The sequence below is a fragment of the Rhinoderma darwinii genome, chromosome 3, assembly GCF_050947455.1.
Source record: "Rhinoderma darwinii isolate aRhiDar2 chromosome 3, aRhiDar2.hap1, whole genome shotgun sequence".
Taxonomy (NCBI): domain Eukaryota; kingdom Metazoa; phylum Chordata; class Amphibia; order Anura; family Rhinodermatidae; genus Rhinoderma; species Rhinoderma darwinii.
The window spans coordinates 370,893,075-370,912,371 of record NC_134689.1 but is presented as its reverse complement, the minus strand read 5'-3'; the positions used below and the strand labels follow the sequence as shown (position 1 = coordinate 370,912,371).

The 19,297-nt window shown below is 42.5% G+C and overlaps 1 long non-coding RNA gene across 2 annotated transcripts in view; it reads right to left on the bottom strand.

The window, feature by feature from the left end:
* Positions 1 to 3,475: 3,475 nt before the first annotated feature.
* LOC142748275 (uncharacterized) overlaps positions 3,476 to 19,297 on the bottom strand; it is a 46,040-nt gene continuing 30,218 nt past the window's right edge. For both annotated transcript variants that reach the window (XR_012882212.1, XR_012882213.1), the window contains exons 2-3: positions 8,971 to 9,054; positions 3,476 to 3,675 (exon numbers count right to left, since the gene is read on the bottom strand). This is a non-coding gene — a long non-coding RNA (uncharacterized LOC142748275). The remainder of the gene's footprint in view (positions 3,676 to 8,970; positions 9,055 to 19,297) is intronic.

The following is a 19,297-nucleotide window of genomic DNA, read 5'->3' as shown; positions in this document are numbered from 1 at the left end:
TTGCGTAAATACTGCGGATTTTCCGTAAACGGAATTAGTTCCAGAAAATCTGCAGCATAATACAGTAGCAGCAAAGTGGATGAGATAAAACAAATCTCATTGACACACACTCCATAGATAGCGAGTGGAATTAAACGCTCAGAAATTGGCATGCGGTGCAGTTTTATTCTGCAGCATCTTTGTTGCGGGTTTTCCCCATTGAATTCAATGGGGAGGTGAAACCCACAACAAATAACTTTGGTTGCGTTTATTGCAGCGGGTTGGCAGCAATTCCACCACAAAAAATGCAACTCAGAAAAAAAATAAAGTCTGTGTTTCTTCCTCCAGGCCGGCCTCCAGGGATGACGTTTCATCTCATGTGACCGCTGCAGCCAATCACAGGCTGGAGGCTGCAGTTTTCTCCAGTGGACTTTCCGGGTGAAAAACTGCACCACAGTTTGCTGCAGTTTTTGCCTGTGGCTACTGGGGCGGATACCGGATACCGTGGCCAGGTATAAAATGATCCACGGCCCGGTATTGGTCCGCGGCCCGGTTGTTGGGGACCACTGGTTTAAAGAGGCTCTGTCACCAGTTTAATACTTCTCTATCTCTTACCTAATCCAATTAACGTTTTGTTGTAGATAACTACTGTTTTGTTTTTCTTGAAAAACTTTTATTAGTGACAAAGTTCTGAACATTTTTACATTTATGCAAATTTTTTGTAAAAGCCCAACTGGGCAATTTTTTTTAGTTTCACCAAGTGGTCATTGTAAAGAAAAGTGTATGACGCTGACCAATCAGTGTCATACACTTCTCTTCATTCATGTCCAGCTTTATTCACAGCACAGCATGATCTCGCGAGATCACGCTGTGACGTGACTTCCTCCCGCAGTTCCTCCACCGGAGCGACTGGAGACTGGAGAATGATCAGACATCACCTCCAGCCATGCCAGGACGATTATCCTCCTCAGCAGCAGTCCTGGCACGGCTGCAGGTGATGTCTGGTCATTCTCTCATCGCTCCGGTGACAGACCTGCGAGAGGAAGTCACGTCACAGCGTGATCTCGTGAGATCAAGCTGTGCCGTGAATAAAGCTGGGCATGAATGAAGAGAAGTGCATGACGCTGATTGGTCAGCATCATACAATTTTCTTTACAACGCCCGCTTGGTGAAACAAAAAAAACGCCCAGTTGGGCTTTTACAAGAAATTGGCATAAATGTAAAAATGATCAGAACTTTGTCCCTAATAAACGTTTTTAAAAAACAACAACACAGTAGTTATCAGCATCAAAGCTTTTATTAGATTAGGTAGGTGATAGAGAAGTATAAACTGCACATTCAAAAAACTCAGCTTCATACAAGATGATCTGTGCACTGTTACACTTTGTATCTAGTACAGTTTAACATTAGCAGCGTCAGTTTACTTGAAATTCAATGCAAAATTGAATGTGGAATTTCCCTATAAAGTCCTTAGGACATTAGAAATAACACAGTCCTGAACCTCTTTTGTACTTGATATTTTAAAGGGGTTGTCTCATAAAGAAAACCCCTGCCAACGTGCCCCATTAGACTGCAGCTGCTACTGTGAGATATAATGTGTTAAAATTAATCAGTAATGCTACACGAAGTCTCCATGTAGCCCAGGCCTAAGTGACAACTGGGTGTTACCATTCCTCTTGTCAATAGGGTGTGTACCTACACAGTCTGATATATGGGTTGAAATGTTCACATAGCGTTATCTATACTATATATATATATATATATATATATATATATATATATATATATATATATATATATATATCATTCAGCCATAACAATAAAATCGCTGACAGGTGAAGTGAGTAACATTGATTATCTGGTTACAATGGCGCCTGTCAAGTAATGGGATATTGGGCAACAAGTGAACAGTCAGTTCTAAAGGCTGATGTTTGGAAGCAGGAAAAATGGGCAAGTGTAAGAATCTGAGCAACTTTGACATGGGCCAAATTTTGATGACTAGACGACTGGGTCAGATCTTCTCCAAAACAGCAGGTCTTGTGGGATGTTCATGATATACAGTGGTTAGTACCTACCAATAGTGGTCCAAGGAAGGACAACCGGTGAGACAGGGTCATGGGCGCCCAAGGATCATTGATGCGCGACAGGAGCAAAGGCTAGCTGATCTGGTCCGATCCCACAGAAGAACTACTGTAGCACAAATTGAAAGGTATCACAGAATGGTCAGAGTGCCTATGCTGACCCCTGTCCACTGCCACAAGCGCCTAAAATGAGCTCAAGAGCATCAAAACTGGACCATGGAGCAATGGAAGAAGGTGGCCTGGTCTGATGAATGACGGTTTCTTTTAAATGATGTGGACGTCCTGATGCGTGAACTTCACTTACTTGGGCAATGTACTGCTGGGAAATCTTGGGTCCTGGCATTCATATGGATGTTACTTTGACACGTACCACCTATCTAATTGTTGTTACAGACCAAGTACACCCCTTAATGGCAATGGTATTCCATAATGGCAGTGCCCTCTTTCAGCAGGATAATGCGCCCTGCCACACTGCAAAAATTGTTCAGGAAGGGTTTGAGGAACATGGCAAAAAGTTCAAGGTGTTGACTCGGCCTCCACATTCCGCAGATCTCAATACGATCGAACATTTGTGGAATGTGCTGGAAAAACAAGTCTCATCCATGGAGACCCCACCTCACAACTAACAGGACTTACAGGTTCAGCTGCTAACATCTTGGTGCCAGATACCAACCGGACACCCCCAGGGGTCTTGGGGAGTCCGTGCCTCCATGGATCAGAGCTGTTTGGGTGGCACAATGGATACCAACGCAATATTAGGCATGAGGTTGGGCTGGTCAGTGTATATATTTGTGTCTATGTGAATTGGGTCAAATGTTGCTGTGAGCCCCATGTATGTCCCCCATGTTACGCCCCTGGTTCCAAGTGAATTCAAAATGAAAAACAGTACGAAGTATTAGTTTTTATTTTTTACTTTTTTTTTTAATGAAATGGGCATCATAAGTAGGTTGTCAGCTGTATGTGATGGTATTCCTAGCACTATTGAGGCTGTGTTCACATTTCTGTTCAGGGTTGCATTTGTAGCTTCTGTTGGCAGTTCCATTGGTTTTGACAACAAGAATAGCTCAACCTTGACGGAACCCTGATGTCCCTATTATAAGACAATGGGATGCGTTGAGGGCCTCTTGTATCTATCGTACATCAGATTCACCACAGCACTGTGGCTTCTGTTATGAAATATAGTGGGAAATATCATGCCTTTGCGTCTGCCCCGCATTCTACTAGTGTTGCACTAATGGATGATAAGTGTTGTGACTGATCATTTATAGTAACATAGTGAAAAAAATGAATCATTGACGACCATTATGTCCATAGCTAGCCTATTCACACATCGCGACTGCCGAGACAACAAAACCCGTTTTGTGTTCAGCTTAACACCATATAACATAAGACACAGAGGCATCATTGTGGGTAAAAACAAGTGGGGGTAGGCCACAGCTTTATTTACAAGTATGGAGAATCTTGTTCAAGGACTATTTACTTAAGACCTAGTTCTTCTTGTACTCATCACCTCACATGCCCCGCCACCGAAGCCGTAGTGGGGACGTCTTAGTAGGTACGTTAGGTGACTCCTATTCCCTCACCGGAACGGAATAAGGTCCTTCCACACTGCCAGCTATGACAACCGCAATATAAAATTATATAAATATATAGAATATAACAAATGCACAATATACAAACATTTTTTTATTAATTTTTTATTATAAATGATGCAACTAGAACGTATTACCAACTAAGGGGAGGGAGGACGAAGAGCTCCTTTCCACTTGCTGGAGGGAGTCCAAAGAAGAAAAACCTCACACTCCACAGTGATTTATTGGGATGGAAGGAGCACAGCAATCCCAAAAGACAATAAAATAGACCCACAAAGAACCTAGACTGCTGAGTAATTCCCTTAGGCTTCATGCACAGGACCGTCCCCATAATTCCGACTCGTAAAAGCCGGACGTTTTTACGGGCCGTTCTCCCATTATAAAGTATGGGAGCACGGTCCATAAAATAAAAAAATAGGACATGTCCTATTTTTTTCGGCAGGTTTCTACGGCACGGACACCCTCCCGTAGACATACGGGAAGGTGTCTGTCGGCTATGGAAATGAATGGGCCCTGGAATTACGGTCCGTAATTACGGGCGTTGTTATGGTCGTGTGCATGGGGCCTTAAGTGGACCTTGACCAGCAGTCGGTGGCTCTCATGCTTAAAACAGCACGGGAGCGATAAGTATTTTTGGTTGCGGAAATCACACAAAAATTCCGCAATAAAGTACAGAACAATGCAAGTGAATAAATGAGTGGACTTTCAGATGTGTAGCATGCAGACTAATAATAATAATTTTCATTCATACAGCACCAACATATTCCGCAGCACTTTACAATTCAGAGGGTACATGTGCGGACAATATCAGACATTACATAGTAACAAACCTAATTAACAATGCAAACAAGAGGAGTGGAGACCCTGCTCACAATCTATCAGGAAATAGGCGTGAAGCAAAATGTAAAAAGTGCTTGTTCAGTACAATGGTCCAGCCCGCAGATTCACCTATTGGTATGTGGCCGAATACGTGACAAAATTAGACCTGGATTTCCATTCTAATTCTGCAGCGTGTCTTCAACACTATGTGTGAACCTTGCCTAAGGGCCAGTTCACACAGAGTTTTTTTATACTTTTTTAAACTCGGAAACCGCGTCAAAAACGCGCCAAACAACGGCCAGAAATGCCTCCTATTGATTTCAATAGGAGGCGGAGGCGTTTTTTTCCTTCTAGCGGAAAAACCAGCTCGCGGGAAAAAGAAGGGACATGCCCTATCTTTACGCTCTTACGCGTTTACGCCTCTGACCTCCCATTGACATCAATGGGAGGCAGAGAAAGCATATTTCGCTGCGTTTTATGCCCACGGTGCTCAATGGCCGCGGGCAAAAAACTCAGCGAAAATCGGTGTGCAGGCAGAGGAAAATCTGCCTCAAAAGTGTGAACCCAGCCTAAGAGTCCATGCACATGGCTTTGCATCACACACGGGCCCTGTATGGCAGCACACAGAGTACCTACTAGGGGAGAATATCACTGTAATACAGCGTGGGATGGGGAATGTTAATATTTTTACTTTTTGGACTCTATAGGTACTATATGGGACCAGAGTGGACTATCGTTTTCTGGATCTGTACAACAAAGATCTGTAAGGGTATGTGCACACGACCTCTTTTCAGACGTAATGGAGGCGTTTTACGCCTCGAATTACGTCTGAAAAGACGGCTCCAATACGTCGGCAAACATCTGCCCATTGCTTGCAATGGGTCTTACGGTGTTCTGTGCAGACGAGCTATCATTTTACGCGTCGCTGTCAAAAGAGGGCGCGTAAAATTACGGCTCGTCAAAAGAAGTGCAGGACACTTCTTGGGTGTAATTGGAGCCGTTTTTCATTGACTCCAATGAAGAACAGCTCCAAATTACGTCCGTAAAAGACGCCACGAAAAACGCGTGTACTTGTAAAAACGTCTGAAATTCTGGAGCTGTTTTCTCCTGAAAACAGCTCCGTATTTTCAGACGTTTTTGAACATACCCTTATACGAACGATATTTCGCAGAACATTTTTAACTCCGACTTATATGGTTACATGCTGATGGCTGTTGTACGGAAGATAGGATCCATCCATGCTAACATAGCGGCAGTAGGTGACCCTTCTGCGGTAACCTGATTGTTTGAGTGGTTGTTTCAAGTTGAGTCTGTACAATCAACCGTATGTTGGACACAGCTCAACATTGCCAGCACACATCGGGACAGATTTACTATTGTGTCTGGGTCTAGAAAATGGCACTACTTGGTGCAGTTTGGATGTTTGCACCTCACTAGACACTTTATAAAAATGTTACGAAAAGGTGGTGTTACTTAGCTGGAAAGGATGTGGTTTGCCGGAAAGGGGATGTCTTAAAATGCGCCAATGTGTGCCAAAAAGCTGGCGCAAAATTCTGGTGCAAAATAAACCAAACCAAAAGGCTCTAAGGAAGATTAGTCTCTAACAGGTCATGCAAGATGCGGCAAAATGATTATGCACCACTGTGATAAATTTGACGCATCTTGTGCCCAGGGCCGGCCTTAGGGGTGTGCGACCTGTGCCATTGCACAGGGCGCATCACTCCAGCAGGTGGAAGGGGGCACTGCGCTGGCTCCCTTCCCCTGCTTGTCTCAGAAGCAACGGGGCCCGGCGACTCAGCAGCCGCCTTTCCCCCCAGGCGCTTCTTCACTTAGTGGCGTCGCTACCGCTGTAGCAGCCATAGCGGCTGCTAGCGGCGACGTCGGGACAGGCCCCCCCATGGCCAGCGGCAACGCTAGCAGCCGCTTTTACAGTGGTATCTCCCTGCTCTGCTATCTACTAGTGCCACTGTAGCTGCCTGAAGGAGCGGAATCCCCGTGTGACTGGGGATTCCACTCCTAGATGGAGCGCTTGATGTCACTGTCCATATATGGACAGTGACATCAGGGGCAACTCCTGAGGCGGAATCCCCGTCCACAGCTTTGCCGACTCTGTGACTGGGGATTCCACTCCAGGAGAAGCCCTTGACATCACTGTCCATAAATGGACAGAGACGTCACGGGCTTCTCCTGTAGTGAAATCCCCGACGCTGTGACCGGGGATTCCACTCCAGGAGAAGCCAGTGACATCACTGTCCATAAATGGACATAGACGACAGGGGCTTCTCCTGGCATGGAATCCCAGGTCACAGTATCGGCAATGCTGTGGGTGGGATTTCGCTTCAGGAGTTGCCCCTGATGTCACTGTCCATATATGGACAGAGATATCAAGCACTCTGCCCCGGCCACAGGGGGATTCCGCTCCTTCAGGGAGTTACTATTGACAGGAAGGCAGGGGTGCTATCTACAAGGGGGCTATGTGGCACTACCTGCAAGGGAGCTGTGTGGCACCACCTACAAGGGGGCTGTGTGGCACTACCTGCAAGGGGGCTGCTTGGCACTACCTGCAAGGGGGCTGCGTGGCACTTCCTAGCAGGGGGCTGTGTGGCACTACCTACAAGGGGGCTGTGTCACTATCTACAGGGTGCTGTGTGGCACTACCTACAAGGTGGCTGTGTCGCACTACCTACAGGGGCTGTGTGGCACTACCTACAAGGGCTGTGTGGCACTACCTACAAGGGGCTATGTGGCACTATCTTCAGGGGGCTCTGTGGCACTACCTATAGGGGAATGTGTGGCATTATCTATAAGGGGCTGTGTGGCACTACCTACAGGGGGCTGTGTGGCATTATCTACAAGGAACTGTGTGGCACTATCTACAGGGGGAATCTGTGAGTGGCAGGCTGAAGGTCATTTTAGTGAGAGTGGCGGGTTGATGGTCATTTTACTGTGAGTGGGGGGCTGATGGTTATTTTACTTGTGAGCGTTGGGCTGATAGGGTATGTGCACACGTGAACTGTCTTTTACGTCTGAAAAGACAGACTGTTTTCAGGAGAAAACAGCTGCCTCTTTTCAGACGTAAAAGCTCCTCCTCGTATTATGCGAGGCGTCTTTGACGCTCGTAATCTTGAGCTGCTCTTCGTTGACTTCAATGACGAACGGCTCAAATTACGTTGCAAAGAAGTGTCCTGCACTTCTTTGACGAGGCAGTCATTTTACGCGTCGTCGTTTGACAGCTGTCAAACGACGACGCGTAAATGACAGGTCGTCGGCGCAGTACGTCGGCAAACCCATTCAAATGAATGGGCAGATGTTTGCCGACTTATTGTAGCCGTATTTTCAGACGAAAAACGAGGCATAATACGCCTCGTTTACGTCTGAAATAGGTCGTGTGAACCCAGCCTTAGTCTTCAAGTGGTTTCCAACTCTGAGCGCTAACTGAAAATTAGTAGAAGGCAGAAAATACCTGCGGCGCCCGTTTGGAGTGCTTTTTTTGCGTGCGTCTTTTGCATTAGCTACAACCGTTTAAAAAAAAAACGCAAAAAAAAAAAAAAGGTCAAACAACGCTGTCAATTCCTGAAGGAATTTTGAGGCAGATTTTTTGGCCTTACAAAAAACGCTGTGTGAACATACCCTACAAGTGTAGTGCTTGTTTTTTTTAAGCCGTTTTCTGTATTTCTCGAAACAATTTTTGGTAGGGGTGCCCTGAGGAAATTTTATTTTTCCAGTGGTGCATTGAGTCCGAAAAGGTTGGGAAACTCTGTACTAGGCTACAGGATCACACCGGCCTACGCAAGGATCCCGTCGTGGAACAGCTCAGTTCGTCATGGGAACGGGTGAGTACAATTTTTTTTTTGTTTAGGGGCAGTGTCTACAAGGAGGAGGTGGGGGGCTGTATTGCACAATCTACAAAGAGGAGGTGGGGGATTATGGCACTGTCTACAGGGAGGCTGTACGGCACAATCCACAGGGGGGCATTAAATACAAGTCTGCTCTGTGTGGCAGTCAGGGGAGGGGGCATTATACTGTGTGTGGGCCACTAAGCGGACATTATACTGTGTAGGGGTACAACAGGGGGCAATATACTGTGTGTGGCACTTAGGGGGCATAATACTGTGTGGGCACAATTAGAGGACAAAATACTGTGTCCTTGAAGGGTTTATAATATATTATACTATTAAATATTATTATTATACTATATGGGGGGCACTAAAGGGGCTTTATACTGTGTGAGGGCACTATATAGGGTATTATACTGTGGGGGGCATTATACTTTTTTTTATGGGGCATTTTTTTTATGATGGGGTGGGGGGCCAAAAGATAATTTTGTATGGGGCGCCATCTATCCTAAGGCCGGCCCTGCTTGTGCCCTCCTGGTCTAGGTTTACACTGTCTAACTATAAGACATCATTAGTAAATTTGGGTCATTATGCGATGACAGGATAGCCAATGGCTCGCTTTATAGATTTGATTGACATCAGAACCATAGTGGACCATTTTACTTGAATCTTGTAGGGCATATGGATGTCTTCATTTAGGCCAGATTGGATCCTACTTGTCCAGGCATTTCATGGTCATCCATTCATCTGAAAGAAAGGAATTGAATGCTATATTTCACCTGCAGCGATGATAAATTGCCAGCCGCGGCTTCCCAGTCTCTTTACGAGGCAACCCCTTTAAGTCATTCCTTACTCCATTTTAAAGCTGTCACAACCTTAAACCACTAGAAATAGGCGGGTTGGATTCCTGTGGTATTAGCCAGGCCCAGATATGTCCATCACTGTGATACTAAAGGCAAGAGGCCATGTTCTCTACCACCATGGTGTGCAAGTGCTGGAATGCCATCTTTAGTATGTAGGTGACTGCAGAAAAACCACCTAGTGTCCACTACCTACTAATCCTAAAACCATCTATTACAAGCATGATGGCACTAATGAATTGTCCTCTGAGCGTACTTGTCGTCCGTCCAGGTATATGGGTGGTCAGAGTGTAGGTCACGTGACCAAACGCGAGCCCAAAGGGAGCGCCTAACAGTAAAATAAAGTGCCCAGTAAGAGAAAAACCTCACTACCCTTCACTTAATCACAAGTGCTTCTTCAAATAATAAGTTCTGTTGTATGGACTTGTTTTTTATGGATATGTCCTGGTCTTTCATGTGAGGCTGAAGATTTGATTATGTCTATATCAGTTATAAGATGGTTTCTATAAATGATAGTAGCAGACGCACCCAAATAATACAGGCTGTGGCAAGTTGGCGTTTCAAGATTACCATGGTAAAGTAAATTTTTTTTTTTGTAATATTATAGTCTGCTTCATACGGCCAATTTTTATTTCCAGTCATAGTGATATTATAGGTATTGGTATATATGTAAAAACACAAAAAAAACATTAAATGAATGCCAAGCAGTGGCTGGTATATTCAGTCAATAGTTACTACATTTTCAATAAGGGTGGGTATATCTTGAGCCCACAAGGGGCCGGTAGTCTGTCACGGATATACTAAGACCCTGTTCACACAGCGTCAGAAACCGCTCCAAAAAATGGCCGAAATCGCCTCTCCTTGATTTCAATGGGAGGCGGAAGCGTTTTTTCCCGCATGCAGAAAAAAAACGCTCATGGGAAAAAGAAGCGTCATGCCCTTTCTCGAGGCGTTTCCGTCTCTAAACTCCCATTTACATCAATGGGAGGTAGTAAAAGTGTTTTTTGTGGCAAGTTTTGCCCGTGGACATCAAAGGCCGCAGCCGAAAAACGCCACAAAATACATGACAAAGAGAGTGCAGACAGGTCATAATCTGCCTCAAAATTCCTGATACCTCCTGTATCCTGTCTTTCACTCTATATTAGTTTATTTTTACATAAGATGTTATATGTTGCTGTCGCAGAGGTCCACAAATGTGACATGGAATTGCTAACCAGATCACTTTTTAGTGGTGTGGGGGTTAGACTGGATTCACACGAGCATGTTCGGTCTGTAAAGGACGGAACGTATTTCGGCCACAAGTCCCGGACAGAACACACTGCAGGGAGCCGGGCTCCTAGCATCATAGTTATGTACGACGCTAGGAGTCCCTGCCTCTCCGTGGAACTACTGTCCCGTACTGAAAACATGATTACAGTACGGGACAGTTGCCCCGCAGCGAGGCAGGGACTCCTAGCGTCGTACATAACTATGATGCTAGGAGCCCGGCTCTCTGCAGTGTGTTCGGTCCGGGACTTGCGGCCGAAATACGTTCCGTCCTTTACGGACCGAACATGCTCGTGTCCTTAGTGTATTCCTCCATAGTAGGCCGTGTCTTGCGCTATATGTATTCTCCCCCTTTGATACAATAGATCAATAGGACAACCGTTGCGTTGTTAGGCCCAGGTTCCAAGTGTCCTGATGATCGCAACTTGAAATTGGATCTACATTCTCATGACGCGCATACAATTAAATATTAAATTGTTTCTGCTTCCCTGTCCCTGTACAGAAACTGACATTGGAGCATGGGGGGGGGGGGGAATTGCAGCTGGCATGAGGGGGAGAGCGCAAAATAGGCCCAACATTGGGGCAATCTTGGGTTAACAGGGGCATGGCGTCCGACAGGGGTCATTGTGACTGACAGACGTAGTGATGTAGTGCTGTGTTGGGGGCACTATTAAAGAGTGCAGTAAGATGGTACTGTTAGGCTGGGTTCACACGAGCATGTTACGTCCGTAATGGACGGAACGTATTTCGGCCGCAAGTCCCGGACCGAACACAATGCAGGGAGCCGGGCTCCTAGCATCATAGTTATGTACGATGCTAGAAGTCCCTGCCTCGCTGCAGGACAACTGTCCCGTACTGTAATCATGTTTTCAGTACGGGACAGTAGTTCCACGGAGAGGCAGGGACTCCTTGCGTCGTACATAACTATGATGGTAGGAGCCCGGCTCCCTGCAGTGTGTTCTGTCCGGGACTTGCGGCCGAAATACGTTCCGTCCATTACAGACCGAACATGCTCGTGTGAACCCAGCCTTAAAGGTGACAGCAAGATGAGGAGTATGGTGTTAATATTATGTCACATATAATAGTATTATTAAGTCACGGTATGGTGATAAAAATTGGTTATAGTTATGGTAGCACTATTCAATGCTGGTAAAAGGTTGGTACCATTTAGTAACTGTATGGTGGTATTATTCAGGTATGGTGTATTATTTAGTTACAGTATGGTGCTATTATTTAGTCACTATATGATAGTAATAATTGATCACAGTATGGTGGTATTATTTAGTCACATTATGTTGGTATTATGAAGTTACAATATGATGGTATTATTCAATCACGTTATGGTGGTAGTATTCAGTAACTGTATGGTGGTGTTATTCTGTCCTATATTATGGTAATAATTGATCACAGTTTGGTAATATTCATGGTGATAAAATTCAGTCACAATATGGTGGTATTATTTAGTCACAGTATGGTGGTATTATTTAGTCACTATATGATAAATTGATCACAGTATGGGGATATTTAGGGTGATATTATTCAGTCACAGTATGGTGGTATTTTAACCCCTTCGTGACCAGCCTATTTTAGGCCTTAATGACAAAGCTATTTTTTAAGTTTTTCCATAATCTTATTCCAAGAGCTATAACTTTATTATTTTTGCTTCGACATAGCTGTATAAGGATTTGTTTTTTGCGGGACAAGTTTTTTTTTTAATAGCACACTTTTGGGGTAAATATACTTTATTGATTAACCTTTATTAACTTTTTTTTGGGGGGGGATAGAAAAAGTCCCAGCAATTTTGCCAATCATTTTTGCGTCCTAGAATTACGTAGTTTACCGTGTGGTATAAATAACATAATAACTTTATTCAGTGGGTCATTACGATTGCGACAATACTACATTTATATGGTTTTCTTATGTTTTACTACTTTTACACAGTAAAAACACTTTTTTTTAAAAATTATTTGTTTTTGTGTCGCCTTAACGACTTGTAGTTTTTTATTGGTACCATTTTGGAGTACCTGCAACTTTTTGATCACTTTTTAATCAACATTTTTTGAAGGCAGGATGAACAGAAAACAGCAATTCTGGCATAGTTTTTTATTTTATTTTTTACGACGTTCACTGTGCGGGTTAAATAGTATAAAAGCTTTATAGTTGAGATGGTTATGGACACGGTGATACCAAATATGTGTAACATTTTAACTTTGTAACAAAGCATTTTGTAAGGGGAAAATGTGGGTTTTTAATTTTTTTCACTTGGGATTTTTATTTATTTATTATAAACTTTATTAAGCGTTTTTTTAAACTTTTTTATTAGTCCCACTAGTGGGCCTTTACTATGCGATTATTTGATTGCTTTTATAACACACTGCAATACAGAAGTGTAAAACTGACAGGCATATGTTAGGCCATGCCTCCGGCATGGCCTAACAGGCATTAACTGGAGGCAGACTTGGGGGCCTTTGTTAGGCCCCCGGCTGCCATAGTATCCACAGGCACCCAGGCACCCTGCGATCACATCGCGGGTGTGCCAGTGGGGTGAAAGAGGGAGCCCCCTCCCTCTAAAACCACTCAGACGCAGCGCTCGCTATTGAGCGCTGCATCTTAGGGGTTAGACGGGCGGGATCGATATTGATTTCGATCCCACCCGTTCGTGCAGTTCTGCTTCCAGAGCAGGGAGATTTAACTGCTCCCGGCATTACGTTATTTTGATAACTAAGCCTGTTAGTGGACGCAGTAAAAAAAATTATGGCCGGTCATTATATGGTAAATTGATCACAATATGGGAATATTTATGGTGAAGTTATTCAGTCACAGTATGGTGATATTATTCACTCATGTTATGGTGGTATTATTCAGTCACAGTATGGTGGTAATATGTGATCATAGTATGGTGGTATTATTCAGTCACAGTATGGTGGCATTATTCAGTCACAGTATGGTGGTATTATTCAGTCACATTATGGTAGCATTATTCAGTCACATTATGGTAGCATTATTCAGTCACAGTATGGTGGTAATATTTGATCATAGTATGGTGGTATTATTTAGTCACAGTATGGTGGCATTATTCAGTCACAGTATGGTGGTATTATTTAGTCAAAGTATGGTGGTATTATTTAGTCACTGTATGGTGGCATTATTCAGTCACAGTATGGTGGTATTATTTAGTCAAAGTATGGTGGTATTATTTAGTCACAGTATGGTGGCATTATTCAGTCACATTATGGTGGTATTATTCGGTCACAGTATGGTGGTAATATTTGATCATAGTATGGTGGTATTATTTAGTCACAGTATGGTGGCATTATTCAGTCACAGTATGGTGGTATTATTTAGTCAAAGTATGGTGGTATTATTTAGTCACTGTATGGTGGCATTATTCAGTCACAGTATGGTGGTATTATTCAGTCACATTATGGTGATATTATTCAGTCGCAGTATAGGGGTATTATAAAGTCATAGTAGGGTGGTATTATTGAGTCACAGTATTTCTGGTATTATTCAGTCACTCTATGGTAAATTGATCACAGTATGGGAATATTTATGGTGAAGTTATTCAGTGACTGTATGGTGATATTATTCATTCATTATGGTGGTAATATTCATTCACAATATGGTGGCAATATTCAGTCACTGTATGATGGTATTATTCAGTCACAGTATGGCGGTATTACTTAGTCACATTATGGCGGTATTATTTACTCACAGTATGGGGGTATTATTCTGTCACATTATGGTGGTATTATTTACTCACAGTATGGGGGTATTATTCTGTCACATTATGGTGGTATTATTCAGTCACAGTATGGGGGTATTATGAAGTCACAGTATGGTAAATTGATTACTGTATGGGCATAGTTATGGTGATATTATTCAGTTACTTTGTGGTGATAAAATTCAGTCACTGTGGCAGTATATTTTAGTCACGTTATGGTGGTATTATTCAGTCGCAGTATGGTGGTAATACTTTATGACAGCATTTACACAAGTTGTTGAAATTGTTGCAAAATTAACACTTTTGCCCCTATTTTGCGATAATCATTTTTTTGTGTTACCGTACAGCGACAATTCCTGCAAAAAAACACACCATATGACTACAACACAGCCTAAACCAATAGTTCTAAGTGGACTCTTCTGTTATATAACTTTAACAGAGCAGCTGTAGTCTGAAACCTGTTTTGCTCTGTTGTTTGTATACTTTCCTTCCGCCTCAGTGGTTCCGTAATCCTGTTACCTCCAGGTAAAGCCGCTCCCATGTGCACTGTTGTACAATTTACATTAGGGCACTATTAAAAAACTTTTTTTATTGGTTGATGTGCGCCATTAAATTTGGAACAAGTGATATATATTGGCATACATTAATTGAAATAAAGAGCAGCAATAACGTACAAAACTATTATGTTATTAAATATATGCGGCAGTAACTATGACAGACATATTCAGAGATCTCTTTCCCTAGTCTTAGCTGTCAAAGCTGAAATTGTGCAAAATGGCACAAAATAAAACACCTTAATGTGATATTCCCCTTTAGAAAAACCCTTCTACAATGTACGTGTTATCTGAGCTTTGGGAAATATGAAGGTTTGGAGGACAATGACTTTAAGGGAACGGCCAGACGTGGCAGAGTTTTTCAGCTGCAAACGTTGGTGCAGATTTGGGGCAGTTACGCAACGAATCTGCACCAACATTTGCATATTTGACAGGTAATTCAGACGTTGCAGAAAAGACAGCGGACTTGCCACAGATTTCAGTTTTTGCATTGCAAAGGCTGAAATCCGCAGTGAAATTCCGCTTCTTCTCCGAAACAGACAGTGCATGCTGCGGAGGGAAAATTCCGCACTGCAGCCTATGGTCCGCAGCAGAGTTTTCTGCAACGTCTGAACTAACTTTCCTAAAAATTTATTGAAACAACTGTAAAAAACGGCCACTGGAGAATTCCACTGCGCACTGTCCGCAGCGGCTGCCCGTGCCCTAAATTTCGTCTGTGCATAAAAAGACACAGGAGCTAAATGAGCAGGTAGCTGCTGCAAATTTGGAGTGGCACTCATGGACTGGCGAGGCATATCAGATGAAACGTCTGGAGCAGGTATGGCAAGCAGCAATGGCTGGCACTCTGGAGTGGCACATAAAGACTTGTAAGGCATATCAGCTGGAACGTAGAGATAGCTGGAGCAGAGCTCAATGACAGGAGCAACGTCAGGGTCAAGCCAGATCAGTAAAATAATACATCCAAGAATTGAAAAAATGGCAGGAATATAATGCCATGAGGCTTGTAGAACTGAGCAAAGACTCAAAGGGCTTAGTTTAAATTTACCGCTTCTTCCGAAAACATGATGGCTTCACCGTGAATATTGCAAGAATTCCTCTATATCTGAACTGTAGTTTTTGCCTAAATCACTAGAATTGATCTCTTTGATCAATCAGGACTCCCATGAGTGGCTTATTAGTTAAGTTAGGATGAGACTACACATAGCGGCTGCAGTTCGGCCGCAAACCACAACAGTATGTGGTTTTAACACAAATCATAAAACTAATACTATGTGGAAATGATCTCCTAGACCAGGGGTCCCAAACTCGGCGGGTAAATGGCACACACATAGAAAAAAATGTGAATTTGAGGGGCCGCAATACTTTCTAATTTCAATTAGTTATTTGAACTACTATAACAATACTACATTACTATAATAATACCGCTAAGTTTAACCCCTTCCCGCTGCAGCCACTTTTGACCTTCCTGACAGAGCCTCATTTTTCAAATCTGACGTGTCACTTTATCTGGTAATAACTTTGGAATGCTTTTACCTGTCCATGCGATTCTGAGAATGCTTTCTCATTACACATTGGACTTTATGTTACTCGTAAAATTTGGTCGATTCAGTATTTCATTGTGAAAAAACACCAAAATTTAGCGAAAAATTGCAAAAATTCGAATTTTTAAAAAGATACATATTCCTGCTTGCAAAACCAAATAGTTATACCACACAAAAATAGTTGCTAATTAACTTTTCCCATATGTCTACTTTAGATTAGCATCGTTTTTTGAACATCATTTTATTTTTCTAGGACGTTACAAGGCTTAGAACTTTAGCAGAAATTTCTCACATTTTCAAGAAAATTTCAAAAGGCTATTTTTACAGGGAACAGTTCAGTTCTATAGGGGCTTTGAAGGGCCCATACAATACATACTCCCATAAATCATCCTATTTTAAAAACTGCACCCCTCAAAGTATTCAAAACAGCGTTTAGAAAGTTTCTTAACCATTTAGATATTTCACAAGAATTAATGAAATGTAGGAGTGAAATTTACAAAATTTCATTTTTTATTTTTTTTTGCAGAAATTAATAATTAATCCTATTTTTTTTGTAACACAGAAGGTTTTAGAGAAACGCAACTCAATATTTATTGCCCAGATTTTTGCGTTTATAGCAATATACCACATGTGGCCGTAGTGTGCTAATTTACTGAAGCACCGGCCTCAGAATCAAAGGAGCATCTAGAGAATTTTGGGGCCTTCTTTTTATTAGATTATATTTTAGGCACCATGTCAGGTTTGTAGAGGTCTTGTGATGCCAAAACAGAGAAAAGACCCCCAAAAATACCCCATTTTGGAAACTACACCCCACAAGGAATTAGTCTAGGGATATAGTTAGCATTTTGACCCCACAGGTGTTTTATTGCTTTTATTAGAATTTGGATGTGAAAATGACATTTTTTTAAAATTTTCCAATAAGATGTCGTTTTAGCTAAACAAACAAAACTATTTCCACAATGAATAAATAAGAAAAAGCCTCTCAACATTTGTAAAGCAACTTCTCCAGAGTACGGCAATACCCCATATGTGGTCATAAATTGCTTTTTGGGCACACAGTACGGCTCAGAATGGAAGGAGCCTCCATTTGGCTTTTGAAGTGCAGATTTTGCTGGATTGGTTTCTGGGCGCTATGTCGCATTTGCAAAGGACCTGTGGGACCAAAACAGTGGAATCCCCACAGAAGTGACCTCATTTTGGAAACTACAACCCCCAAGGTATTCACCTAGGGGTGTAGTGAGAATGTGAACCCCGCAGGTGTTTTCCAGGAATTAGTGTACACTCGATGTTGCAGAGTGAAGATGGCAATTTTTCAATTGATATGCCAATATGTGGTGCCCAGCTTGTGCTACCATAACAAGACAGCTCTCTAATTATTATGCTGTGTTTCCCGGTTTTAGAAATACCCTACATGTGGCCCTAATCTTTTGTCTGGACATTTGACCAGGCTCAGGAGTGAAAGAGTACCATGCGAAGTTGAGGCCTAATTTGATGACTTACAAAGTATTGGTTCATAAGTGCATAGGCTCTGATGTGAAATAATAAAAGAAACCCCTGAGAAGTGACCCCATTTTGGAAACTACACCCCTCCACAGGTCTTTTCCATAAATGAATGCGATGCGGATGGTGCAAAGTAAAAATTGCACTTTTTCCTTAGCTATGCCATTTCAGTGGCAAATTTGTCGTGCCCAGCTTGTGCCACTGGAGAAACACACCCCAAAAATTGTTAAAAGGATTCTCCCTGGTTTGGCGATGCCATATATGTGGAAGTAAACAGCTGTTTGGGCACACTGTAGGGCTCAGAAGGGTGGGAGCGCCATTTAGAATTTGAAGCACGGGTTTTGCTTGGTAGTACTTTTGTTTGGAGTATTACTGGTATTTCGGTTTATAATGTGGGGGGCATATGTAGGCTGTGCAGAGTACATCAGGGGCATAGTCTGGTGGTATAATAATGGGGTAAAAAAAAATATCAATAAAATAATCCATATATGTGTGTTACGCTGTGAAGCAATCCTTTCTTAACAGGCCATTGTCGCACTGATAAATGTCCTTCCGTATCCCCCTTTTGGTCCACACTCTGCACCTTTGCAGTTTGGGGAATTTTGGGGGAAAATTGTGTCCTGGTATAATGCGGGCGCCCTCGCTTCCAGCAGATATGTTTGGGCTCTCCCCTTCCTGGTTCCCTAATTTTAGGGCCTTGATAATTCGCCTTTTGAAACAGAAGAAATGTTCCCCTCGGGCCAACTGCATATTTTTTTCTTTCCTGACTTATTGGAGCCAAAACGTATGTTATTTTTTCATAGACGTAGTGGTATGAGGGCTGGTTTTTTTGCGGGTTGAGCTGTCGTTTTTATTGCTACCATTTTGGGGTAAATGTGATATTTTGATCACTTTTTATCCTATTCTTTGGGAGGCAAGGTGACCAAAAAACAGCAAATCTGGCACAGTTTTTTTAGTTTGTTTATTTATACAGCGTTCACCATGTATTATAAATTGCATGTTATCTTTATTCTGTGGGTCGGTACGATTCCGGAGATACCAAATTATAGCAATGTTTTATGTTTTAAAACTTTTTGCAAAATAAAATTACTTTTACAAAAAGAAAGTATTTTTTCTGTCCTATTTTCTGAGAGCCATAACGTTTTCATTTTTCATCAACGAGATGTATGAGGGCTCTTTTTTTTTTTGCGAGACGAGCTATGGTTTTTATAGGTACATGTAACTTTTTGATCACTTTATATTCAAATTTTTCAAAGGCCAGGTGACCAAAAAACAGCAATTCTGGCATTGTTTTTTAGGTTGTTTTTTTAGGGCGTTCATCGCGTGGGATAAAGAACATAATATTTTGATAGCTCAGGTCGCTATAGACGCGGCGATACCAAATATGTATGGTTTAACTCCCCCATGCTTTACACTGCATCTCTGTGTTTTTGGCTTCCATTTACAAGATCACTAGGAAATCAGAGCCTGGAGGGTTTATTTTCATTGCAGCAAGAATTATAAACTACAAACCCAAAGTCAAAGGTATACTGAGTCAAAAGTCTG